Genomic DNA, 27,705 nt, shown 5'->3' on the forward strand with positions numbered 1-27,705 from the left:
AATGAACGCCCCCGGCCACGACCTCTTCCACCAGACATCTCATTCTTTTAAAAACGTAAACAAACTAACGGTATTTGTTGCTGTCACACAAATTACACGGTGAGCTATAACTTCAGTATGATTTAGCTACCCCTTTACAGGTGAGTGAGACCACAACGAAAATCAGGCACAATGTTACACACTCTGTTGTTGGTGGCAACAAATGAGAGATGCCACACACGCAGGACTGTCACTGAAGCACAAATGTAAATATTAATCTCCCACTGATTTGTTTTTTTTTTTTTTTTTCAGGAAGAATTTAGAAACCAAATAAAATAAAATGATTTTTTCAGGGAGAATTAAAGAGAAAGAGAAAGAGAGAGATTAGGACTGGCACACAAGCCCAAAGGCCAATATTAATCTCCCTTTTTTTTCAGGGAGAATTTATAAAACCAAAAAAAAATAAATAAATAGGCTTTCTATGGCCCACTGACAGAGATGGCACACACAGGGATGGCACTCTAGCAGAAATGTCAATCTTAATCTCCCACAAATAAAAAAATAAAAAAAAAAAAAAAAAAAAAAAAACAGGGAGTGTCCTTCAATTACCATCTCCCTGCAGTAATCTCAGCCAGGTATGGCAGGCAGCAATAAGGAGTGGACTGATGCACAAATTAAATAAAAAGTGTGGACAAACAAACAAGATAGCTGTGCAGAAAGGAAGGAACAAGAGGATTTGTGCTTTGAAAAAAGCAGTTGGTTTGCACAGCGGCGTACACACAGCAATGCAGCTATCAGGGAGCCTTCAAGGGCAGCCCAATGAGCTACAGCGCTGAGGGAAAAAAAAAAAAAAAAGTAGCTTCCACGGTCCCTGCACACCGAAGGTGGTGTTGGGCAGTGGAAATCGCTACAGCACAAGCGGTTTGGTGGTTAATGGACCCTGCCTAACGCTATCCCTGCTTCTGACGAAGCGGCAGCAACCTCTCCCTAAGCTCAGATCAGCAGCAGTAACATGGCGGTCGGCGGGAACGCCCCTTTATAGCCCCTGTGACGCCGCAGACAGCAAGCCAATCACTGCAATGCCCTTCTCTAAGATGGTGGGGACCAGGACCTATGTCATCACGCTGCCCACACTCTGCGTTTACCTTCATTGGCTGAAAAATGGCGCTTTTCGCGTCATTGAAACGCGACTTTGGCGCGAAAGTCGCGTACCGCATGGCCGAACCCGCACAGGGGTCGGATCGGGTTTCATGAAACCCGACTTTGCCAAAAGTCGGCGACTTTTGAAAATGAACGACCCGTTTCGCTCAACCCTACTTAGGACCATGTGATATTTCAGTTTTTCTTTTTTAATACATTTGCAAAAATTTCAACATTTCTGTTTTTTTTTCGGTCAAGATGGGGTGCAGAGTGAACATTAATGAGAGAAAAAAATTATTATTTTTGAATTTACCAAACTGCTGCAATGAAACAGAGTGAACAATTTAAAAGGGTCTGAATACTTTCCGTACCCACTGTATATATACAGCTCCGGCAAAAATTAAGAGACCACCACATCAAATCCCTGTCATGGGCAGCCCAATCTGCAGACTTGAACCGCATTGAAAACCTCTGGAATGTAATCAAGAAGATGATGGATAGTCACAAGCCATCACACAAAGAACTACTTAAATTTTTGTGCCAGAAGCAGTGTGAAAGACTGATGGAAAGCATGCCAAGATGCATGAAAGCTGTGATTAAAAATCATGGTGATTCCACAAAATATTGATTTCTGAACTCTTTCTGAGTTAAAACATTAGTACTGCTGCATCTAAATGATTATGAACTTGTTTTCATTGCAATATTTGAGGTCTGAAAGCACTGGATTTTTTTTTAATTTTCACCATTTCTCCTTTTCAGAAAAAAAACCATTAACATTTATTGCTTGTAAAATCAGAGACGCTGTTAGAAGTTTAGACTAAAAGAACAATTTACTTAAAAACATACCTGTCATGCAGCTGCAGTGCAGTACAGCGCAACCTCCACCAGGGGGAGCTTGGTAGGGAAGCCAGACTGCACACACAGAGCAACTGAACAGACGCCACCTAGTGGCGAGAGCGAGGTCAGGAAAACCAAGTCAGGGCACAAGACGGCACAACAGTACAAAAGGATTTAGACAGAATGGATAGTCAGGACATAGCAAGGGATCAGTAAACCAGGACGGGCAAAATACGGAACCAGGGAGTCAAGCAGATATACAGACAAAGACACTGGGAAAGGGCAGGCAGGGGGAGATAACAGACACAGGACAAGTCAGGGTTCACAGTAGGACAAATCAAGGGCTTCCAGAGTCAGGTTCACACGCCAAAGACAGAACTATAGCTGACACCAACCTCAGGATACCTGGGAGCTAAATAGCAAACCCGAGCCCAGAATGAGACAGAGCAAAATTAACCCTTGACATGATCCACCTAGAGAAAGAGCAGACAGGACTAAACTCCGGAACGGATCATGACAATACCTATAAAAAGAAACATCAGACAAACTGACGATTTTGCCCTTAATTTTTGCCAGAGCGGTGTGTGTATAATATATATATATATATATATATATATATATATATACACACACACACACTGTCTATGTATCTATATAACCACTATCCGTCCCATTTGTTTTGCTGTGTTTGGTCGCCCTCTTGTGTTCCTCTGTTTTAATATACTTGTCTGTTACTGATATCGTTATCAGCTCGATAAAATTTGTATTTATATGTATTCGTTCTGGCTTAATTCTTTGTAGGTTTTTATGGCTTCACAGGTGTTTTCAGCCTATATCACACTTGGCTTTGGTGCTTCTATTATTATTTTTAGTTTTTATTCATATGTATATGGTTGCACCAACCACTTTACAGTTGCCCCTTGTGTTTACCCTTTGTTACATGTGTTTTTCACAGAAATGCAGCTTCAGCAAGCATTGACTGCAAAGCCAGGGAAAGTTCCTGGCCTAACCAATTCGACAAGGTTTTTGGTAATGGGTCCACAAATTTGCCATCAGGAGATCAGAGAGATTTCTGAATTACAAAATCAAGAACAGCACCTTTTGCACAGACGGACTAAAGTCTGGTGGAATAAGGCATTTTTAGAGAACTATACCAAGAAAACGTCTCATCCTTAGGGGTCTTAGAATACAAGTGTTTCCATCTTTCCCCATTGAGGATCAATTTTTTATTAATCAACGGGAAAACATTTTTTGTTAATAGTTTGCTTAAGTTTTTTGGAATCTGTAATTGATCCCAATAATAAAAATCCCTGTAAATTATGAGTAAAGAAATTGAAGATCTTTTCAACAGACTGCAAAAAAAAATGTTGCCTCAGTCTCTTGTAATTTTCCATTCGTCATTGGACAAGCAATTTGAGCTATGGGAAAAAGAAATACGAAAGAGTCAGACGAAGATATTTTCCCATGATTTAGATGACTTCTAGCAAAATCATGTGTATGGATGGTGTAGACCTAAAACAAATATTATTCACAGTAGATTGTCTTTTTGATCATCTGAATTTCACCCCAGTTCATCTCTATCAGCTATGCTATATTGTTTTGGTAAAAGAGTAAACGTAAATAGGATTCAAAAAACAGATATAACATAGAAAAAATACATACCATGACATCCAGCCTTCCCCAAACCCTGTCTGATGACAAATGCACATAGCAGGATAGAGCAGGCCTCCACTGATAAAGGCTAGGAGCGGCACAGGTGCAATCTACTTGATAAAAACAACCTCCCCCACACCAGCCAGACAATGCAGGGGTTGGCTGCCTAGTAGAAAAATGCACATTGATATAACTCACATAGGACGCCGGTCACACTGATAAGTGTGGTGCACAGTGTCTGGTATGCAGCCTATTAACCCCTTCATGACCTTGGGATTTTTCGTTTTTCCGTGTTAGTTTTTCACTCCCCTCCTTCCCAGAGCCATAACTTTTTTATTTTTCCGTCAATTTGGCCATGTGAGGGCTTATTTTTTTGCGGGACAAGTTGTACTTTTGAACGACATCATTGGTTTTAGCATGTCGTGTACTAGAAAGCGGGAAAAAAATTCCAAGTGTGGTGAAATTGCAAAAAAAGTGCAGTCCCACACTTGCTTTTTGTTTGGCTTTTTTGCTAGGTCACTAAATGCTAAAACTGACCTGACATTATGATTCTCCAGGTCATTACTAGTTCATAGACACCTAACATGACTAGGTTATTTTTTACCTAAGTGGTGAAAAAAAAATCCAAACTTTGCTAAAAAAAAAAAAAAATGTGCACCATTTTCCGATACTCTTAGGCTATATTCACACTTTGCGGATTTTGCTGCGGATCCGCAGCGGATTTGACCGCTGCGGATCCGCAGCAGTTTCCCATGAGTTTACATTTCAATGTAAACCTATGGGAAACAAAAAACGCTGTGCACATGCTGCAGAAAAATCCGCGCGGAAACGCTGCGGATTACATTCCGCAGCATGTCACTTCTTTTCTGCGGATTTTCAGCTGCTCCAATAGAAAACTGCAGTTGAAAATCCGCAGAAGAAAACGCAGTAAAAACCGCGATAAATCCGCAGTAAAAACCGCGATGGGTTTTCACTGCGGATTTTGCAATTCCGCTGCGGAAAAATCCGCAGTGGAATCTGCAAAGTGTGCACATAGCCTTAGCGTCTCCATTTTTCATGATCTGGGGTCGGCTGAGGGCTTATTTTTTGCGTGCCGAGATGACGTTTCTAATGATAGCATTTTGGTGCAGATACGTTCTTTTGATCGCCCGTTATTGCATTTTAATGCAATGTCTCGGCGACCAAAAAAACGTAATTCTGGCGTTTTGAATTTTTTTCTCGCTACGCCATTTAGCGATCAGGTTAATGCTTTTTTTTAGTTGATAGATCGGGCGATTCTGAACGCGGTGATACCAAATATGTGTAGATTCGATTTTTTTTATTGACTTATTTTGATTGGGGCGAAAGGGGGGTGATTTAAACTTTTATATTTTTTTTTTATTTTTTTCACTTTTTTTAAAAAGTTTTCTAACTTTTGCCATGCTTCTATAGCCTCCATGGGAGGCTAGAAGCAGGCACAGCATGATCGCCTCTGCTACATAGCAGCGATCTACTGTTCGCTGCTATGTAGCAGAAAATCAGGTGTGCTGTGAGCGCCGACCACAGGGTGGCGCTCACAGCTACCGGCGATCAGTAACCATAGAGGTCTCAAGGACCTCTATGGTTACAATGTGCAAGCATCGCCGACCTCCAATCATGTGACGGGGGTCGGCGATGCCGTCATTTCCGGCCGCCCGGCCGGATGCGGTAGTTAAATGCCTTTGTCTGCGTTTGACAGCGGCATTTAACTAGTTAATAGGTGCGGGCAGATCGCGATTCTGCCCGCGCCTATTGCGGGCACATGTCAGCTGTTCAAAACAGCTGACATGTCCCGGCTTTGAAGCGGGCTTACCGCCGGAGCCCACATCAAAGCGGGGCTTCTGACCTCGGACGTACTATCCCGTCCGAGGTCAGAAAGGGGTTAATGACGCCCCTGTAACAGGCGGGCTGCCCAGCACCATAGTATGCAGCACACTGTGACAGACGCTCCAAAAAACCTAACAAACAAAAAGAGGCCTGGCCACATCCCGCAAAAAAAGATGATATAGTGCAAAAAATTAATGCATATGATAAACACATACATTATATGAGGTATTGGTTTAATATTTTGGCCAAAATAAAGTAAGCTCGCAACCCGTCAAGGGTCCTCATAATCTTGCGAGTCCTACCACTAATATAAAAAAACAGCTAACATAGAAAAAATTCAGAAAAAATACATACCATGAGATAGAGCCTTCCCAAAACCCTGTCTAATGACAAATGCACATTTGCAGGATGCAGCAGGGGTAGCCTCGACCCTGAAACTTAGAGGCCATATTTTGCCCTTTCTATATGTATGATGCTATATCTCTATATTTATGATGTGATATCTTTATTTAATGTTTATGCATACATGCTAATGTTAATATACAGATTTGTGTAGTGCGTGTTATGGATATCATTATGTCAATGTACAATTGATGATATTTTCTCTGTTATATTATTTTTTATTTTTTTGACCAACATTTAGTTTTGACCAACATGTATTTATTTGAATAATTACTCCTTATTATTATGTTTTTGTAGATAATTGCCTTGATAAAGGCCTAATGTGGCCGAAACGTTGGCTTATTGTATGTTTGGTCAAGTGATATTCCCTTTCTTACATTAAAATTTAATTTTGGCAACCGACTTTTGCATATCCTCGGATTGATCTATTTAAATATACTATTATACTTAATATTAGGACTTGATTATACTTGTGACTGCGATCCCCTTGATCTATTACTCTCATGGTATGTAAATAGGATTCAAAGCACCAAACTAATAAACGGAGACAAGAAGCCTCCTGTTGTGAATTCAGCTTTTGGGCTCCCTCCGGTGGTTGTAGAGGGTAATGCAGTTGTGCCTGGACTGCAGGAGTGGACAGGTGTATCTACTAATTGCAGAACTGACTGGGGTATATAGCTTTGCAGGATCCTTTAGTCAGTGCCAGTTGTCCATTGTTCTTGAAGGATTCACTTCCCTGCTGGTCTCTCCAGTTTGCTGTGTTTTTCTACAAAGATAAGTCCTGGCTTTGTTTTTGCTGTCCACCTGCGGTGGACCTTATAGTTCTGTGCATTTTCATGTTTTTGTCTTGTCCAGCTTGGTCTGTGAAGGATTTTTTGCAGCCTAGCTATTTCTCTGGAGATGCAGATATACCCCCCATGTCTTTAGTAAGATGTGGTGAGCCGTATTTTCTGCGGTGGATATTTTCTAGTGTTTTTATACTGACCGCATAGTACTCTGTTCTATTCTTTCTTTTTAGCTAGTATGGCCTCCTATGCTAAAATCTGATTTCATATCTGCGTATGTTATTTCCCTCTCCTCTCACAGTCAATATTTGTGGGGGGCTATCTATCCTTTGGGGATTTTCTCTGAGGCAAGATAGGTTTCCTGTTTCTGTCTTTAGGGGTAGTTAGATCTTAGGCTGTGCCGAGGGGTCTAGGGAGTGTTAGGTACCCCCCACGGCTACTTCTAGTTGCGCTGCTAGGTTCAGGGTTTGCGGTCAGTACAGGGACCACCTTCTCCAGAGTACATCTCATGCTGCTCCAAGGCCACCAGATCATAACAGCCTCCACATCAAATTCACCTAAAGTGATTAATTTCTCTGAACATTGCCTCTTGTCATGTGTCTGCGTTGAAACCATTGAGCCTGTGCTTTGTGGTCAGCTTCTCTATCTGCAGAAGTACAGCACTTACATCTTTTCTCTGGGTGTTTATTGTCTGGTATCCTTGCTTTAGTCTTTTTAGGCTGACAGGTGTTTTTGTTATTCACCTTTCAGGGGCGTCAATATATACTTTCCCCTGGGTGGTTTTTCCTGGTGATATTTTCATTTGGATGTCCAGTAATACTGCTGTTTATGCCAGTAAGTAAAAGTCTAGCTAGGGTTTGTCTCTGCGGATTACGCTTTTTACCCTGCACGTATTTTCTGTTTCTTGTTTAGGAAGTAGGTGGCATATTCTCTAGCAGTAAGTATTTTATCTTTTCATTTTGCATTTCATGGTTTGGTTTAACTCACTCTGAGATCTCTTTTTATCACAGCACATCTTCCCTTCTGTGTCCTCCGGTTGCTTAAAAGGAATGTGACGCGCTCGACGGCCTTTCAGGCAGCATAGGTCCAAGCTGCCATTGTTTAGTCTGTTTTTAGGGCTATTCCAGCCCATGTAGGAATAGTTAGGGACTGTGAGGTCAGAATCTCAGAATCTCTAGTTTGTTAGGGAACTGGCTGAGTCAGTTGCAATTTTTTAATGTTTTACCTATTTTCCTGTGTGCGTTGTAACACAATAATAACCTTTTCCCTGTATTCAAGGATCTACACATATTTGATAATTTTTTAGTTTTTAAGAAATGATTTAACAATGAAGAACCAAGCAACTCTTTACATCAACCCTCGAACAGGAAGCCTCTTAAGTGCTTGAAGATCTTGGGCCATGTTCACACGTTGCGGTTTTTACTGCGGATTCGTAGCGTTTTTGCGCTGTGGATCTGCAGCAGTTTTCCATGCGGTTTACAGTACCATGTAAACCTATGGAAAACCCAATCCACTGTGCACATGCTGCGAAAAAAAACGCGCGGAAACGGAGCATTGTTTTTTCCGCAGCACATTATGTCAATTCTTTGTGCGGATCTGCAGCGTTTCTGCACCCATTGACTTGCATTGAGTCGGGCACATTCGCAGAAAAACCGCAGATGTAAAAATGATCTGCGGTTTTGCTGCAGGGGAAACGCTGCAGATCGGGAGGAGGGAAGTGTGTGGGCGGAGACTGTGTGTGTCTGTGTGTGCAGGCAGCGTCTGCGTGTGTGTGTGTGTCTGCAAGGGTCTGTGTGGGGCTGTTGGGGGGGTGTGTATGTGTGCAGGCATCGTCCGATGGGACTACAAGTCCCATCAGGCTATGCCTGCTACATTGACAGTGATTGACACATTAGCCAATGATGGAACAGTAAGCAGTCCCATCATCCGGCTAGTGTGTTGAATGTGAAAAAAAAACGAAAAAAAACACAAACATAGAACAATACATACAACATAGAACAGTGCATACAACATACAGTAGAACAGTACATACAACATAACATAGAACAGAACATATAACAGTACATACAACATATAACAGTACATACAACATATAACAGTACATACAACATATAACAGTACATACAACATACAGTACACACAACATATAACATACAATACATACAGTACATTCATACGTTACATACATATAGACATGCAGCGCCCCAGAGACCTGGTCGTTGCAGTATGGCACTCTGTCGCTAAGGGGACTAGCGGTACGTCTGATGGCACTAAGGAGTTCTCCTGACCAGGTATCACCAGAACACATTACACTTCACACTCCGGCCACTAGCGGGAGAAAAAGGCTTTATTTATTGGGCCACTCCTCACACTGGTAAAACTAGGGGCTGGGGAGGAAGTTAGTGAGAAGCTGACTGGGTTCGATTCAGGCAACATCCCGTGGCAGGGAGTGTTGCAGGGAGAAGGCACAGGGGGGCCCCTGTCAGGTGTGGGAACCTGGCAGGTGCCTAGCGAACAGAACAGAACGTAACGGAACCGCGCCTGCACACCCTGCGGCGGTATCCTAAGAAAGAGACATGAAGGGAAGGATATTGTGGAACCGTGTAAACGAGATCAAGCACAAAGGAGAGCCAGTAAGAGTCGTGTCGAGAGAGAGAGAGGCAACATCTTACTGAGGCGCGTAGTCGGTGGCCGGAACACCGTAGGAGTAACTGACTTCAGGCCTTACTTCAAACTCCACTGGACAGTTAGTCATAGGTTGGCTGTCTACCTTACTACACTGTTATGATCTGGTGGTTTAGGAACAACATGAGACAAACTCTGAAGGAGGTGGTATCTGTACTGACCGCAAACCCTGAACCTAGCAGCGCAACTAAAAATAGTCGTGGGGGGTACCTGACGCTCCCTAGACTGTTGTGAAAGGTAATTCAGTACCACAATGGACATAGAGGTCAGCGCACATACAGTGACCTGGCAATAACCCAAAAAACAAGAACGAGCTCTGAGACGTGGTAACTCTGTTGACCGCAATCCCTAATCCTCTCCAACCACACTAAAGGCAGCCGTGGATTGCGCCTAACGCTCCCTATGCAACTCGGCACGGCCTGAGAAACTAGCTAGCCTGAAGATAGAAAATAAGCCTACCTTGCCTCAGAGAAATATCCCCAAAGGAAAAGGCAGCCCCCCACATATAATGACTGTGAGTTAAGATGAAAAGACCAACGTAGAGATGAAATAGATGTAGCAAAGCGAGGCCCAACTTTCTGAACAGAGCGAGGATAGGAAAGGTAACTTTGCGGTCAACACAAAACCCTACAAAAACCACGCAAAGGGGGCAAAAAGACCCTCCGTACCGAACTAACGGCACGGAGGTACACCCTCTGCGTCCCAGAGCTTCCAGCAAGCAGGAAAAAACAAATAGACAAGCTGGACAGAAAAAAACAGCAAACAAATAGCAAAGAATAACTTAGCTATGCAGAGCAGCAGGCCACAGGAATGATCCAGGAGGAGACAGGTCCAATACTAGAACATTGACTGGAGGCCAGGATCAAAGCACTAGGTGGAGTTAAATAGAGCAGCACCTAACGACTTCACCATATCACCTGAGGAAGGAAACTCAGAAGCCGCAGTACCACTTTCCTCCACCAACGGAAGCTCACAGAGAGAATCACCTGAAGTACCACTTGTGACCACAAGAGGGAGCTCTGCCACAGAATTCACAACAGTACCCCCCCCCTTGAGGAGGGGTCACCAAACCCTCACCAGAGCTCCCAGGACGACCAGGATGAGCCATATGAAAGGCACGAACAAGATCGGGAGCATGGACATCAGAGGCAAAGACCCAGGAATTATCTTCCTGAGCATAAGCCTTCCACTTAACCAGATACTGGAGTTTCTGTCTAGAAACACGAGAATCCAAAATCTTCTCCACAATATACTCCAACTCCCCCTCCACCAAAACCGGGGCAGGAGGATCAACAGATGGAACCACGGGTGCCACGTATCTCCGCAACAATGACCTATGGAATACGTTATGTATGGAAAAAGAATCTGGAAGGGTCAGACGAAAAGACACAGGATTAAGAACCTCAGAAATCCTATACGGACCAATAAAACGAGGTTTAAACTTAGGAGAGGAAACCTTCATAGGAATATGATGAGAAGATAACCAAACCAAGTCCCCAACCCGAAGTCGGGGACCCACACAGCGTCTGCGATTAGCGAAACGTTGAGCCTTCTCCTGGGACAAGGTCAAATTGTCCACTACATGAGTCCAAATCTGCTGCAACCTGTCCACCACAGTATCCACACCAGGACAGTCCGAAGACTCAACCTGCCCTGAAGAGAAACGAGGATGGAACCCAGAGTTGCAGAAAAACGGTGAAACCAAGGTAGCCGAGCTGGCCCGATTATTAAGGGCGAACTCAGCCAAAGGCAAAAAGGACACCCAGTCATCCTGATCAGCAGAAACAAAGCATCTCAGATATGTTTCCAAGGTCTGATTGGTTCGTTCGGTCTGGCCATTAGTCTGAGGATGGAAAGCCGAGGAAAAAGACAAGTCAATGCCCATCCTACCACAAAAGGCTCGCCAAAACCTCGAAACAAACTGGGAACCTCTGTCAGAAACGATATTCTCTGGAATGCCATGTAAACGAACCACATGCTGGAAAAACAATGGCACCAAATCAGAGGAGGAAGGCAATTTAGACAAGGGTACCAAATGGACCATCTTAGAGAAGCGATCACAGACCACCCAAATGACTGGCATCTTTTGAGAGACGGGAAGATCTGAAATAAAATCCATAGAGATATGTGTCCAAGGTCTCTTCGGGACCGGCAAGGGCAAAAGCAACCCACTGGCACGAGAACAGCAGGGCTTAGCCCGAGCACAAATCCCACAGGACTGCACAAAAGTACGCACATCCCGCGACAGAGATGGCCACCAAAAGGATCTAGCCACTAACTCTCTGGTACCAAAGATTCCAGGATGACCAGCCAACACCGAACAATGAACCTCAGAGATAACTTTATTCGTCCACCTATCAGGGACAAACAGTTTCTCCGCTGGGCAACGATCAGGTTTATCAGCCTGAAATTTTTGCAGCACCCGCCGCAAATCAGGGGAGATGGCAGACACAATTACTCCCTCTTTGAGGATACCCGCCGGCTCAGATACACCCGGAGAGTCTGGCACAAAACTCCTAGACAGAGCATCCGCCTTCACATTTTTAGAGCCCGGAAGATATGAAATCACAAAGTCAAAACGGGCAAAAAACAACGACCAACGAGCTTGTCTAGGATTCAACCGCTTGGCGGACTCGAGATTAGTCAAGTTCTTATGATCAGTCAAGACCACCACGCGATGCTTAGCTCCTTCAAGCCAATGACGCCACTCCTCGAATGCCCACTTCATGGCCAGCAACTCTCGATTGCCCACATCATAATTTCGCTCAGCAGGCGAAAACTTCCTGGAAAAGAAGGCACATGGTTTCATCACCGAGCAATCAGAACTTCTCTGCGACAAAACAGCCCCTGCTCCAATCTCAGAAGCATCAACCTCGACCTGGAATGGAAGCGAAACATCTGGTTGACACAACACAGGGGCAGAAGAAAAACGACGCTTCAACTCTTGAAAAGCTTCCACAGCAGCAGAAGACCAATTGATCACATCAGCACCTTTCTTGGTCAAATCGGTCAATGGTTTAGCAATACTAGAAAAATTGCAGATGAAGCGACGATAAAAATTAGCAAAGCCCAGGAACTTTTGCAGACTTTTCAGAGATGTCGGCTGAGTCCAATTATGGATGGCTTGGACCTTAACAGGGTCCATCTCAATAGTAGAAGGGGAAAAGATGAACCCCAAAAATGAAACCTTCTGGACACCAAAGAGACACTTTGATCCCTTCACAAACAAAGAATTAGCACGCAGGACCTGAAACACCGTTCTGACCTGCTTCACATGAGACTCCCAATCATCCGAGAAGATCAAAATGTCATCTAAGTACACAATCAGGAATTTATCCAGGTACTCTCTGAAGATGTCATGCATAAAGGACTGAAACACTGATGGAGCATTGGCAAGTCCGAATGGCATTACTAGATACTCAAAATGGCCCTCGGGCATATTAAATGCAGTTTTCCACTCATCGCCTCGCTTAATACGCACAAGATTATAAGCACCACGAAGATCTATCTTGGTGAACCAACTAGCCCCCTTAATGCGAGCAAACAAATCAGATAATAATGGCAAAGGGTACTGAAATTGAACCGTGATCTTATTTAGAAGGCGGTAATCAATACAAGGTCTCAGTGAACCATCCTTCTTGGCTACAAAAAAGAACCCTGCTCCTAATGGCGACGATGACGGGCGAATATGCCCCTTCTCCAAAGACCCCTTCACATAACTCCGCATAGCGGCGTGCTCAGGCACAGATAAATTAAACAGTCGACCTTTTGGGAATTTACTACCAGGAATCAAATCGATAGCACAATCACAATCCCTATGCGGAGGTAGGGTATCGGACTTGGGTTCATCAAATAAATCCCGGTAATCAGACAAGAACTCAGGAACCTCAGAAGGGGTGGATGACGAAATAGTCAGAAATGGGACATCACCATGTACCCCCTGACAACCCCAGCTGGACACAGACATGGATTTCCAATCTAATACTGGATTATGGACTTGTAGCCATGGCAACCCCAACACGACCACATCATGCAGATTATGCAACACCAGAAAGCGAATAACCTCCTGATGTGCAGGAGCCATGCACATGGTCAGCTTGGTCCATTACTGAGGCTTATTCTTGGCCAAAGGCGTAGCATCAATTCCTCGCAATGGAATAGGACACTGCAAGGGCTCCAAGAAAAACCCACAACGCCTAGCATACTCCAAGTCCATCAAATTCAGGGCAGCGCCTGAATCTACAAATGCCATGACAGAATACGATGACAAAGAGCAGATCAAGGTAACGGACAGAAGAAATTTTGACTGTACCATACCAATGGTGGCAGACCTAGCGAACCGCTTAGTGCGCTTAGGACAAACAGAGATAGCATGAGTGGAATCACCACAGTAGAAACACAGCCCATTCAGACGTCTGTGTTCTTGCCGTTCAACTCTGGTCAAAGTCCTATCGCACTGCATAGGCTCAGGTTTAAGCTCAGGTAATACCGCCAAATGGTGCACAGATTTACGCTCGCGCAAGCGTCGACCGATCTGAATGGCCAAAGACATAGACTCATTCAGACCAGCAGGCATAGGAAATCCCACCAGGACATCCTTAAGGGCTTCAGAGAGACCTCTTCTGAAAATAGCCGCGAGCGCACCTTCATTCCACTGAGTGAGTACAGACCACTTTCTAAATTTCTGACAATATACCTCTATCTCATCCTGACCCTGACACAGAGCCAGCAAATTCTTCTCTGCCTGATCCACTGAATTAGGCTCATCGTACAGCAATCCAAGCGCCAGGAAAAACACATCAATATTACTTAATGCAAGATCCCCTGGCGCAAGGGAAAATGCCCAGTCCTGAGGATCGCCACGCAAAAAAGAAATAACAATTCTCACTTGTTGAACTGGATCACCAGAGGAGCGAGGTTTCAAGGCCAGAAACAGTTTGCAATTATTTTTGAAATTCACAAACTTGGCTCTATCACCATAAAACAAATCAGGAATAGGAATTCTTGGTTCTAACATAGGCTTCTGAACCACCAAATCTTGAATCTTTTGTACATTTATAACGAGATTATCCAATGAAGAGCACAGACCCTGAATATCCATGTCCACACCTGTGTCCTGAACTACCCAAATGTCTAGGGGAAAAAAAAGGCAAAACACAGTGCAAAGAAAAAAAAATGGTCTCAGAACTTCTTTTTTCCCTCTATTGAGAATCATTAGTACTTATGGCCTCCAGTACCGTTGTGAAAGGTAATTCAGTACCACAATGGACATAGAGGTCAGCGCACATACAGTGACCTGGCAATAACCCAAAAAACAAGAACGAGCTCTGAGACGTGGGAACTCTGTTGACCGCAATCCCTAATCCTCTCCAACCACACTAAAGGCAGCCGTGGATTGCGCCTAACGCTCCCTATGCAACTCGGCACGGCCTGAGAAACTAGCTAGCCTGAAGATAGAAAATAAGCCTACCTTGCCTCAGAGAAATATCCCCAAAGGAAAAGGCAGCCCCCCACATATAATGACTGTGAGTTAAGATGAAAAGACCAACGTAGAGATGAAATAGATTTAGCAAAGCGAGGCCCAACTTTCTGAACAGAGCGAGGATAGGAAAGGTAACTTTGCGGTCAACACAAAACCCTACAAAAACCACGCAAAGGGGGCAAAAAGACCCTCCGTACCGAACTAACGGCACGGAGGTACACCCTCTGCGTCCCAGAGCTTCCAGCAAGCAGGAAAAAACAAATAGACAAGCTGGACAGAAAAAAACAGCAAACAAATAGCAAAGAATAACTTAGCTATGCAGAGCAGCAGGCCACAGGAATGATCCAGGAGGAGACAGGTCCAATACTAGAACATTGACTGGAGGCCAGGATCAAAGCACTAGGTGGAGTTAAATAGAGCAGCACCTAACGACTTCACCATATCACCTGAGGAAGGAAACTCAGAAGCCGCAGTACCACTTTCCTCCACCAACGGAAGCTCACAGAGAGAATCAGCCGAAGTACCACTTGTGACCACAAGAGGGAGCTCTGCCACAGAATTCACAACACTAGACCCCTCGGCACAGCCTAAGATCTAACTCCCCCTAAAGATGGAAACAGGAAACCTATCTTGCCTCAGAGAAAATCCCCAAAGGAAAGATAGCCCCCCACAAATATTGATGGTGAGAGGAGGGGAAAATAACATACGCAGAAATGAAATCAGATTTTAGCATAGGAGGCCAGTCTAGCTTGATAGATAGGATAGGAAAGGATACTGTGCGGTCAGTATAAAAACTACAAAACAATCCACACAGAGTTTACAAAATCTCCACACCTGACTAAAGGTGTGGAGGGTAAATCTGCTTCCCAGAGCTTCCAGCTAACAGAAAAAATCCATACTGACAAGCTGGACAAATATAAAATGCACAGAACAATAAGTCCACAATATGTGGACTGAAAAGAGCAAAGCCAGAACTTATCTTTGCTGAACTGGTCAGGAAACCAGGAGAATCCAAGCAGAGATGTGAATCCAGCCAGGGAACAATGACAAGTGGCACAGGCTGAAGAAAGAGCCAGACTTAAATAGCGGACAATAAGTGGAGGCAGCTGATGACAGCTAACTCCAAGGAGCAGCCATACCACTAGAAACCACAAGAGGGAGCCCAAGAGCAGAACTCACAAAAGTGCCACTTACAACCACCGGAGGGAGCCCAAGAGCGGAATTCACAACACTACACCTACGAAGACATAGGGGGCAACATTGGGAGAGGGGCGTCTCTAAGGTCCCGGAAGACCTCCAAGCCTTCCCGTCATACGGGTGGCGTCCTAGCCATAACATACCTGGGGGACGTTAGAAACTAGTAGCATCTGGAACCAAAGAACGAGAGAGAGAGCTGTAGAGAACGAACGAATGAGAACAGCAGTTGTGAGGACTATTCCGAATGCTCAGCAGCATAGGACTACAACACACAGGCGCTATTGTTAGGCAACGATTTCCATCTGCGAAAGAAACTCTGGATGTGCCCATCGGAATGGCCGGTCTCTGAGAGCCCTGTTAAATGTACTCTGGATTTAGGTTCCTGAAGCATTCAGTAAAGAGGTAAAGAGACTGCAACCTTGTGTCCTCATTATTGACTGTACCTCACACCATCACCATCCACCTTACTGGGAAGCCCTGGGGACATACTTCACCTGTGGGAAGGTATACCATCCAGCTGCCATTCCATCACCCCAGTGGACCCCATAGCAGCGTCGGTCACCCTGACCGAACACCACAGGTGGCGTCACGAACCACTGACAGACTGGTTTACTACTTTCATTGGACGCCCCTTAGCAGGGTCGCGGACCGGGTCTAGCCACCGTGACAGCCTCAGAACCGAACCAGAGAGGCACGGTACCGAAACGCTTGGCCCTGTGTCTGGGGGCGCTCCAGACATACAATACATACAACATAGAGTACATACTCACCATCACCTTGATCCCCGAAGCCATGGTCACCTGTAAAAAGTATTAAAATAACAAACAAACAATATACTCCATGTTTCTGCAGATATCCAATTAAAATGAGTGCCACACGACGATCTCCCATGGAGAGCTGCAGCATCAGCTGATGTGACCACTCTCCAGGGGCTCCAGGAATACAATGACGGAAGGTATCCTTCCGCAATGTATTCCTCTGCCACTGTAAAAAATAGTCCCTAGTCTCACTTATGGCACTGCTGTGTGGGAAAACTCCCACGCAGCATTGCCAAAAAGTGACACCCTGAACTAAGGTAACCTCTTCAGTGAAGCACTGCTGGAGCCATTGTCTCCTGTCAGTGTGTCACTGGAGGTCCTATAGAGTAGTGACATCCAATGTCACTGTTCTATAGGTGAGATCGTCGTGAGACACTCGTTATTATTTGGACTACGGCAAAAAGTGAGTATACAGTTTATTATTTTTAATTTTTTGCAGGCGATTGAGTACGGTAAGTATGGTTAAATTAAGAATATTAAAGTACTTTTTTCTGTCTGTGTTTTTATTTATTTATTAACTCTTTCACTACTCTAGGATTAATAATGGATAGGTGTCTTATTGACGCCCCTCCATTATTAACCGGGCTTAATGTCACCTTACATTAGCAAGGTGACATTAACCCCTCATTACCCCATATCCCACTGCTACAGGGGAGTGGGAAGAGAGGCTATGCGCCATTTCTGGGGCGGCAGTGGGCTGGTATTTGTAGCCGGGGGGCAGTATCCATGGACCCTTCCTAGGCTATGAAAATCAGCCCGCAGCTGTCTGCATAGCCTTTCTGGTTATAAATTATAGGAGGACCCTACCTTATTTTTGGGGGGGTCCCCCTATTTTAATATCCAGTAGAGGCTACGCAGACAGCTGCGGGCTGATATTCATAGCCTGGGAGGGGCCATGGGTATTAACCCCTTCCCAATCTACAAATATTGACCCCCGGCCATCGGCTTTCCCCCTCTGTCGCAGAAATTTGCGCAGGAGCCCACGCCATTTTTTTAAATTAAAGATTCATTAATAAACATAGGCCTTGCTATTATATATCTATGGATATATCTATGGATATATCCATAGCTGAATCTATATATTTATAGATGGATAACTATGGCTATATCTATCTATAGATATATTTATAGATGGATAGATATATCTATAAATACATAGATATATCTATCTAGCTACTTTCAAAATATTTAGAATTGAGAGTCCTCAGTTAGCCATTAAAAGGTATCAACCACTGAGGACTCTCAATTCTAAATATTTTTCTATCTACTGGCTAACACGGTACCAAGATATATTTCTTTCCTGTAGCTACTTTCACACATCAGGTTTTTGTAGTCAGGCACAATCCAGCGAGTTTTGAAAAAAATTGATCCTTTTTTTCCGCCGTATCCGTTTTTTTTCCTCATAGAGTTGTATTAGCGCTGGATTGCACCTGATGGCCACATGTTTCATCTCTTTTTTGCTGGATCAGTCAGAAAAGCTGTTTCCAGCGGATGGAGAAAACATACAGAAGAATGTTTTTTCTGTCCGGTGAAAAAACGCACAGCGTCGGATCCGGTGAAAAACGTATGAAACAGATGTGAAATGATGGAACCAGCCTCCAAATCCGGTTTTTCATGCATTTTTTCCATTGAAATCACGCACATTTTCCATTCTCTCTCTCTTTCAAAAAAACAGATCACTTGCATCAGTTTTTCACTATTTGCAACGGATCGTTTTTTTTGGTTTTTTTTTAGAGAGAGAGAACAAAAAATGTGCATGATTTGAATGGAAACATGCATGGAAAACCAGATTCGGAGGCCGGATTCATCATTTCACATCTCAGTTTCATACGTTTTTCGCCGGATCAGTCGCTGGGCGTTTTTTCGCCTGACAGAAAAAACATTCCTCTGTACGTTTTCTCTGTCCACTAGAAACAGGTTTTTTTTTACGGATCCGGCAAAAAAAACGGATGAAACGTGTGGTCATCAGGCGCAATCCGGCACTAATACAACTCTATGAGAAAAAAAAAAACCACGACAAGGGTCCTTACGTATTGCCAGTCCTACTCTAACTTTTTTTTTTTTTTGTCAAGAATAGTGGAGGTTTTTTTCCTCTTATGGTGTTTTTTTGTTAGAGTAGGATTGGCAATACGTAAGGACCCTTGTCGTGGGTTGCCGGCTTAAATATTGTGGCCATAATACCAACCAATACCTTACATACATTGTTATGTTTTTGGGCACGTCATTTTTTCAGGGTGCAGCTGGGCCCTAGATGGCTCTGTAAACTGTGGCCTCTGTTCACACAGGATGCATTATAGCAATGGAAGGCCCGCTTTATGGCGTCACTAATAGGCCTTGAGCCATATGCTCTGCATTTCTGTGTGAACATGCCACATACAGATTATTTTGCACAGGTGTGCCAGGCGGCCAAATCCTGTTTGTAGGCTGGCTGCATTATCGGTATTATTGCTCCTGTGCTTCTGTTATCCACCATCTTAACTTGGGTCCGCTGCACTTTGGTTAGTGTAATTGTTTGGAGGCCTTGGACAGGTATGCATCTTTGCCTGTGTACTGTTTTTTTTTGTCAAGAATAGTGGAGGTTTTTTCCCCATAATCCTGTAGAATGTAAGCCCGCAAGGACAGGGTCCTCTTCCCTCTGTACCAGTCTGTCATTGTTAGTTTTGTTTACTGTGATATTTGTATTTTGATGTAACCCCTTCTCATGTACAGCACCATGGAATTAATGGTGCTATATAAATAAATAATAATAATAAAAATGTCTCATACAGTTGTGCTCAAAAGTTTACATACCCTGGCAGAATTTTTGCTTTCTTGACCTTTTTTTTTTTCTGAAAATCTGTTTATTAGAGTTTTATGAAACAATACAAATCATACATTTCCAATGTTGATAATACAGTAATGTAACAATATTAATGATATTGTAACCCAAAACCCTCCCTCCCCAACATAAACCAAAACATGAACCTCCAGGCTCTGCGTACACTTGACTCTTGGCCTTTTTTCAGAGAATATGAATGATAACACCAAAACTTTCTGTGGGTGGATGAAAGAGGCAAGAGTGTCTGGATCCCAGAAACTCACTCAGCTTTTAGGCACACACACTGATTAATAATAATAATAATAATAATAATCTTTATTTTTATATAGCGCTAACATATTCCGCAGCGCTTTACAGGTTGCACACATTATCGTTGCTGTCCCTGTTGGGGCTCACAATCTAAATTGTAAATGGTTTTGACTTACAGATACTGATGTAAAAAACTCAGAAAATTCTCAATATGTGCATGTGGCCTTAGGCTTTGTTCCTGTGAGCAGGTTGTGGGATGCAGTAATGGACTGAAGACAGAGCAAGAGTTAAGATGATTTACTAGAACAGGGGTATACTCCACGCAGGGAGGAAATAGGATAAAACTGGGGATTAACAGTTGGTCTACGGATGGGGTAAAGTATGTAATAGAGATAACAACAGTTCTCAACGGTTAACTTATCAGTCTGACAGCTTCCTAACTGAAGAGTCCACAGTTGATAGGGTGGTGCCAACACAGTCAGCGCGGGATGGATCCGGTGTCGTCCTGTAGGTGTCCTTGAGTCGAATCCTGATGTCAGTGGCTTGCTTAACAAGTTCCTTGGTCCAGGGTTTGCTGCTCAGGGCGCAGCACAGTCCAAAACTCTGATGGAGCCTAACGTGGCTTGGCAGATGTATACCGGGGGATAAGAGCACAGTTGGCGGTGAGTCACCCAGTCCTTACTAAGCAGTGCTCGCGTTACTCACAGACGCAGAGCGTCTGGCACCTCATGTCGCAGGAGCCAGTGGGCACAAGGCAAGATACTCGTCACAGTCTTTGTGCTTTACCACGGGGAAACACGGGAGTGGGCCTACACTATTCCAGTGCTCAGGATTCGGAGCACTCTCTTATTACTGCCGTGCACTGCTTCTTCTCACCAAGTCTGTCTGCTTACACGGGCTTTTTTATATTAGCCATGCCCCCTGCTCTGTAGTGCAAAGGTCGGTTCAGGTCTCTAAGTTTCCCTCGCACAACAGAGGAAACAGCCCCAACAGTTCGGGACCCGGCACAGGACAGGTACCCCCGGTTCGTCTTCTTACATTCCCACCATGAGCTTCTGGTGGGTTTTGGATGTTCCAAATTTTCTGCATCATTTCGACAACTAAGTAAAATAAGTTAATTGCACTTTTACTTGCGTAAGAAACAATTCAAAAGCTCATTGTGGGAACAAGCCTAAGTCTAAAGAAAACTACCTGCTTCAGTAAACATTTATCCATAAATTATGCCATTTGGATGTTATGGCATTTGGATGTAATAGACAGAGGTTTCTTCTCAACCATCCAAGCGAAGATCTGACAGTATGAGGAGATGGGCTCTGCCTCTGGTGAACCCACCAAGTCTGTATGATCAACACATGGACAGCCAATTGATTCCACTAGGCGTCTCTCCAGAGGCGTAGATAGGTTTTTGGCTCAGGGGGGGTGAAACTTCTGAGTGGGCCACTTGATTATACCTGGGTGATGCATCCTAATAGTGGAGGAGAACCTCAGCAGATGAACGCGCTTGTTGCTTAAAATAATCTCTATACAAAGGCCAACATTGATATTACCGCAATATGGTCAGTGGTAGATACCAGTCGTATGGAACATATAAGAGATTACAGCACAGTTATAGATGGTGACTTACAGCTAACAATCTTTCTGATGGAATCATTGAATTTTCACATCTTTTCCGTCTGGCCCAGACCAACATGACAACTTCTAGCCAGGACGCAGCTGCAGAGATTACAACAAAGACACATTTCAAGTCTCATATTTTCAGCACTGTCCCCAATGGGACTATTCCCAACCTGCACAAACTCCTCAAACTGCTGATACCCCAATGCTGAGCCGCTGCTGCCGTATGTGTCCCTATTGCTGCACCTATTGTGTAGTACTGTGTGCCCTCTAACTGGTACAATAAACCTCTAGAATATAGTAGTGCCCTGTGCAAGTGCCCTACAAAACAGTGCCCACATTTTGTTCCCTAGAAAGTAATAATGCCCTGTGTGTGCCCCTTTGACAGTCACAGTAACATGATATTCTAATTTAGTGAGAAGGACTTGTATACTGCCCCTTAGTATTTATTATCCCCCCAAACTGATTGATACCTCAAACACTGTATGATGGCCCCGTCACTATAATCTCCACACTGTATGATGGCCCCTAGATAGCCTCCTTACAGTAAAATGCACCAGATAGTCCTCAATATAGTATAATGCACTACCCATAGACCTCCATACAGTATAATGAACTCGCTATAGGCAGACTCTATATTGTATAATGCATTCCTAATAAGCAGACAATATATAGTATAATGCCTTTCCCATAGGCAGACTCTATATAGTATAAAGCACTCCTCATAGGCAGACTCTACATGGCATAATGCACTCCCTATAGGCAAACTCTATATAGTATAATGCATTACCCATAGGCAGACTATATAGTATAATGCACTCCCCATAGGCAGACTCTATATTGTATAAATCACTCCCCATAGGCACACTTTATATAGAATAATGCACTCAGAATAGGCAGACTCTATATGGTATAATGCACCCCCATAGACAGACTCTTTAGTATAATGCACCCCATAGGTACACTCTACAGTATAATGCACCCCCATCCCCCATAGACAGACTCTATACAGTATACTGTGCCCCATAGGCAGACTCGATATAGTAAAATGCACCTCCATAGGCAGACTGTATGGTATAATGCACCACCCATAGGCAGACCTTATAGTATAATGCACTCCCCATAAGCAGACTTTATATAATATAATGCACTCCCCATAGTCAGACTCTATAGTATTATACACACTGCATAGGCAGACACTATAGTATAATGCACTCCCCATAGTCAGACTCTATAGTATTATACACACTGCATAGGCAGACACTATAGTATAATGCATTCCCCATAGGCAGACTCTATAGAATAAAGCACCTCCATAGCAGGCTCTATAGTATAATGCACTCCCCATAGGCAGACTCTATACTTTAATGCACCCTAATGGGCAAGTGGAATGGAGCTGCAGTACACTGTGTTGGGGAGCTGCACTGAACTGTGTGTTGGGGGAGCTGCACTGTACAGTGTGTTGGTGGGAGCTGCATTATGCTGTATGTTGGGGTGAGCCGCATTATACATTATTGTCAGGGATCCCAGGTAAAACTACTGCTGGGAGACTACACACCGCAGTAAGGGAGCCCAGAGTAGAACGGGGGGAACTCACCGGGTAGCAAACAGGACCTGAACCATATGACAGAGGGGGAGTAGCCAGGGACAGAGCCAGGTGCCTGGGTGCAAAGGAGGCGAACGGCACCGGAGAGTAGTCAAATGTGCCGAGGTCGATAAGCGAGATACAGGAGGGCGAGGCAGAGTTAGGTGGAAGATGAAGTTAGAAAGCTGAGAGAATCAAACAGACCAGATCGAGCATGGAGAGCAAACAAACAACACATTATGCATACACACACCAGTGGGTCAGGCGCAAAGAGAAAACAAAAGTATAACTGACAGAGAATCCCAGTCTAGCGTGGGTATAAATATCCCTCCCAGATCCAAAAGGAGGTGTCACGGTTCGGATACCCTTATCTTCCCCACCACTCACACCAATTTGTCCTGAACCAGGGTTGTTTGGTTGCCCCTGGTTTCTTTCTGAAGGGGATTTATCTATATCCCACTTCCAGTTGGGAACTTGTCGCTCTCTGGCGCCCCCTTACCCTCAGGTCAGACAGGGTACTGCACCTAGGATAATTGGTCACCAGAAAGGCTGTCTTACTTTGTACTGGCTAATGGGCACACTGCAGCGAGGGCGATATAACTACTCCCACTCAGGCGGGAACAATAATTATCAATGCCGCCAGTTGCTACAAAGCCTCCCAAATACACAGCACAAATCTGCTGCCACCAGCTCCGATTTCTTAATTATTTACGGGTCCAGAGCCAACCCCAATTAGTAGCGTAATTCACTTCAGAGGACGTGACAGTTCGTTATAGAGCAAGGAAAAACAAAACTAGTAATTTTATGTATTTTACTCCAAAAAAGGTAGGTAGTGTTTACAGAAGTATAAAAAGGTATTATAAAGATGACAAGTATCGTATGTACAGTACAATTACAAATAAAATGGGATTAAAGTTGAAAAACACTTACATTTCGTTAATATCATTTCATCTCATGGCTGACCATATGCTGTGGGGGATGGGCGAACTTATATCCAGATGCATTACTGATCTGTCTCGCAGCTAGACTCAGGACAAAGATACTGAAGACTGCTGTCTCTCTTACTTATCTCCCAGCCTAAAACCAAGTCACTCCCCCTGTGGTGACCTCACTCAGAGGCTGAATCCTCCCTTAGAATTATGACATTTCTATATATAACTCGCTGTATGAACCTCGTATGAGAACAACACAATGATCAGGATGTTCACCACGTCAGGGGTGTTCTTTTAAGTATAAACACGGCACAGATACATGACCTGCTTAAGGAGAAATCCTCTCCTTGCAACTCGATGGGTTTAGTTCCTAGAGATTTCAGTGAGCTACAGATCTCTTGATGGACATCCGGAATATATAGTCCCTATATCTCTAGCCCAGATCAGCACCAGTATACATAACTTTGAAAGAACAATAGAGGCGGGAGGGGGGAATGAGGGGTTTAAGGAGAGCCTGGCTCTCGCAGCACAGCTATAAAAATTCCTCTTGCTAACACACTGGTCTCTCATTACCACTATATAGCAGGGGGTAGGGAGTTACTCCTCCATGTGCACCTCGGCAGATTCGCCCCCGGTGTGGCAACCCATGTGCATTGCCATGCTCACTGCCCTTTTTGTGTTTCAAGGTAAAGTCGCACTATTGGAAGGCAAGGCTCCAGCGTAGCAACCTTACGTTAGTTCCACACATGGCTTGTAGCCAGCACAGAGGGTTGTAGTCAGTCACCACAGTGAAGGTGCGACTGTACAGGCAGGGCCCAGACCATGGCCAGTCCTTCCTTCTAGATGGTGGAATAGGCCACTTCTCTCGGCAGAAGCTTCCGGCTCAGGTACAACACAGGGTGCCCTTAGTTCCCCGAGTCGACATGGCTGTTGTAATGTGAATATAAAAATGGCTATTTTGAGTCCATTTTGAAATATACTGAACACATTCAGACCATTACATAGCAGCCTTTCTTGTAATACATTTACAGACAGACAATGCTCATTGTGACACAATCTTGGGAGCTGTTTATTTATTGTCTGAAGACCTTTGGGTTTACAAACAGTTTTAAGTTTGTTTGTTATTGTAAAACAGTAAGGTTTACTTAACCTCTGTCTGTGGTGGGTTTATCTAAGGGTACCGTCACACAGTGCCATTTCGATCGCTACGACGGTACGATTTGTGACGTTCCAGCGATATCGTTACGATATCGCTGTGTCTGACACGCAGCAGCGATCAGGGATCCTGCTGAGAATCGTACGTCGTAGCAGATCGTTTGGAACTTTCTTTCGTCGCTGGATCTCCCGCTGTCATCGCTAGATCGGTGTGTGTTACACCGATCTAGCGATGCGTTCGCTGGTAACCAGGGTAAACATCGCGTTACTAAGCGCAGGGCCGCGCTTAGTAACCCGATGTTTACCCTGGTTACCAGCGTAAATGTAAAAAAAAAAAAACAGTACATACTTACATTCCGGTGTCCGTCAGGTCCCTTGCCGTCTGCTTCCCGCACTCACTGACTGCCGGCCGTAAAGTGAAAGCACAGCACAGCGGTGACGTCACCGCTGTGCTCTGCTTTCACTTTACGGCCGGCAGTCAGTGAGTGCGGGAAGCAGACGGAAAGGGACAGACACCGGAATGTAAGTATGTACTGTTTGTTTTTTTTACGCTGGTAACAAGGGTAAACATCGGGTCACTAAGCGCGGCCCTGCGCTTAGTAACCCGATGTTTACCCTGGTTACCCGGGTACCTCGGCATCGTTGGTCGCTGGAGAGCAGTCTGTGTGACAGCTCTCCAGCGACCACACTACGACTTACCTACGATCACGGCCAGGTCGTATCGCTGGTCGTGATCGTAGGTAAATCGTATAGTGTGACGGTACCCTAACCCTTGTGGGCTTTTATGCATCTCTGGGCTTATGGCCCATTGTCTGATGTATGACTGATATCTTGGTCTCATCTTATCTTGAAAGCTGGCCACTTGAAGGGCAGGGTGAAACCAAATTAAACATAGTGCAAATCACTATATAAGACCAGAGAAACGTGACTAAAGGTACCGTCACACTAAAGGTACCTTCACACTAAACAACTTCACAACAATAACGATAGCGATCCGTGACGTTGCAGCGTCCTGGATAGCGATATCGTTCAGTTTGACACGCAGCAGCGATCAGGATCCTGCTGTGATGTCGTTGGTCGGAGCTAGAAGGCCAGAACTTTATTTCGTCGCTGGACTCCCTGGAGATATCGCTGAATCGGCGTGTGTGACACCGATTCAGCGATGTCTTCACTGGTAACCAGGGTAAACATCGGGTTACTAAGCGCAGGGCCGCACTTAGTAACCCGATGTTTACCCTGGTTACCATCGTAAAAGTAAAAAAAACAAACACTACATACTTACCTTCCGCTGTCTGTCCCCGGCACTCTGCTTCTCTGCACTCCTCCTGCATCCTTTGTCAGCGCCGGTCAGCCGGAAAGCAGAGCGGTGACGTCACCGCTCTGCTTTCCGGCCGCTGTGCTCACAGTCAGTGCGTGAAGCAGAGCGCCGGGGACAGACAGCTGAAGGTAAGTATGTAGTGTTTGTTTTTTTTACTTTTACGATGGTAACCAGGGTAAACATTGGGTTACTAAGCGCGGCCCTGCGCTTAGTAACCCGATGTTTACCCTGGTTACTGGGGACCTCGGCATCGTTGGTCGTACAAATGGCCTTTTTTGGGTTTATCGGCAGAGTCTTTAAAAAACAACCAGACTCAGGAAGACCTAACAGTTGGACTGGCAACTTCTGTCGTGTTGGTGTTACGGGGAACGGTTGCCCACATTTTGTCTGCGGCCATCACACTGCTTCTTCCTGCCTGTTGGGGTGCTATGCCTCCCTCCCCCTGTGTGCTGCTGTCCTCGCTCTGCATGTCCTCCTGCCAGCTTGGGTCAGTTACTATATTATCCACCACCTCGTCTTCAACTTCCGCACCCTGGTCCTCCTCCTGACCTTCTGGCAATTGAGTCTCATCATCGTCCACCTCTTGTGACACGTTCCCACCACCTTTGTGTGATCGTGGCTGCTAAAATATTTGGGCATCACTACATGCCATCTCCTCTTGCCCCACTTCAAGTGGAGCAGGCGAGAGGCTTGAATCAATAAATGGAAAAGTGAACAGCTCTTCGGAGTGTCAAAGTGTGGAATCAGGCGTCTCAGGGCACTCGGCATGGTGGGAAGATTAGGGTGAGGAATATGCTGTCCAGACTCATGGCTACTGAGACTTGACCATGTGGAAGACAGGGTGGGGGTGATGGAGATGGCAAAGTGACTAAGCATTATCTGCTATCCAACCAACAAGCTTTTGACATTGCTCTGGGTTCAATAGTGGTGTGCTGCAGTCCCTTAGCAATTCATACAGGAAAGTTGGGTGAGAAGATGTGGATGTTTGTTGTGGCAAAATTTCAGCTTGCCCACTGCCTCGGCCTCTGCATGCACCATCACAACCAGTTCCCCGTCACTTGCCACGCACCTTGCCCATTTTAAATACAGGACAATATTTTACACATTCACTGCAAATGGCTGAATTTGGAGCACACTGATATGTGATCCGTATGACGGACAAACCCCAATTTCAAATATCTGGCCTGTAGGTAACTATTTTTTTCAGCAAA

The 27,705-nt window shown here is 44.6% G+C and overlaps 1 protein-coding gene across 3 annotated transcripts in view; it reads right to left on the reverse strand.

The window, feature by feature from the left end:
• Nucleotides 1-27,705, reverse strand: part of LOC138638022 (cytochrome P450 2J2-like) — a 310,015-nt gene that overhangs the window by 221,426 nt on the left and 60,884 nt on the right. The window contains exon 1 of one of the 3 annotated variants that reach the window (XM_069726988.1): nt 3,619-3,743. The exons of the other annotated variants lie outside the window; for them this stretch is intronic. The gene's annotated coding sequence lies outside the window, so the exon portion shown is untranslated. Of the gene's footprint in view, nt 1-3,618; nt 3,744-27,705 lie in introns of those variants that run through there. 3 annotated transcript variants of the gene reach the window in all.

This window comes from Ranitomeya imitator, chromosome 5 (assembly GCF_032444005.1).
Source record: "Ranitomeya imitator isolate aRanImi1 chromosome 5, aRanImi1.pri, whole genome shotgun sequence".
Classification (NCBI taxonomy): domain Eukaryota; kingdom Metazoa; phylum Chordata; class Amphibia; order Anura; family Dendrobatidae; genus Ranitomeya; species Ranitomeya imitator.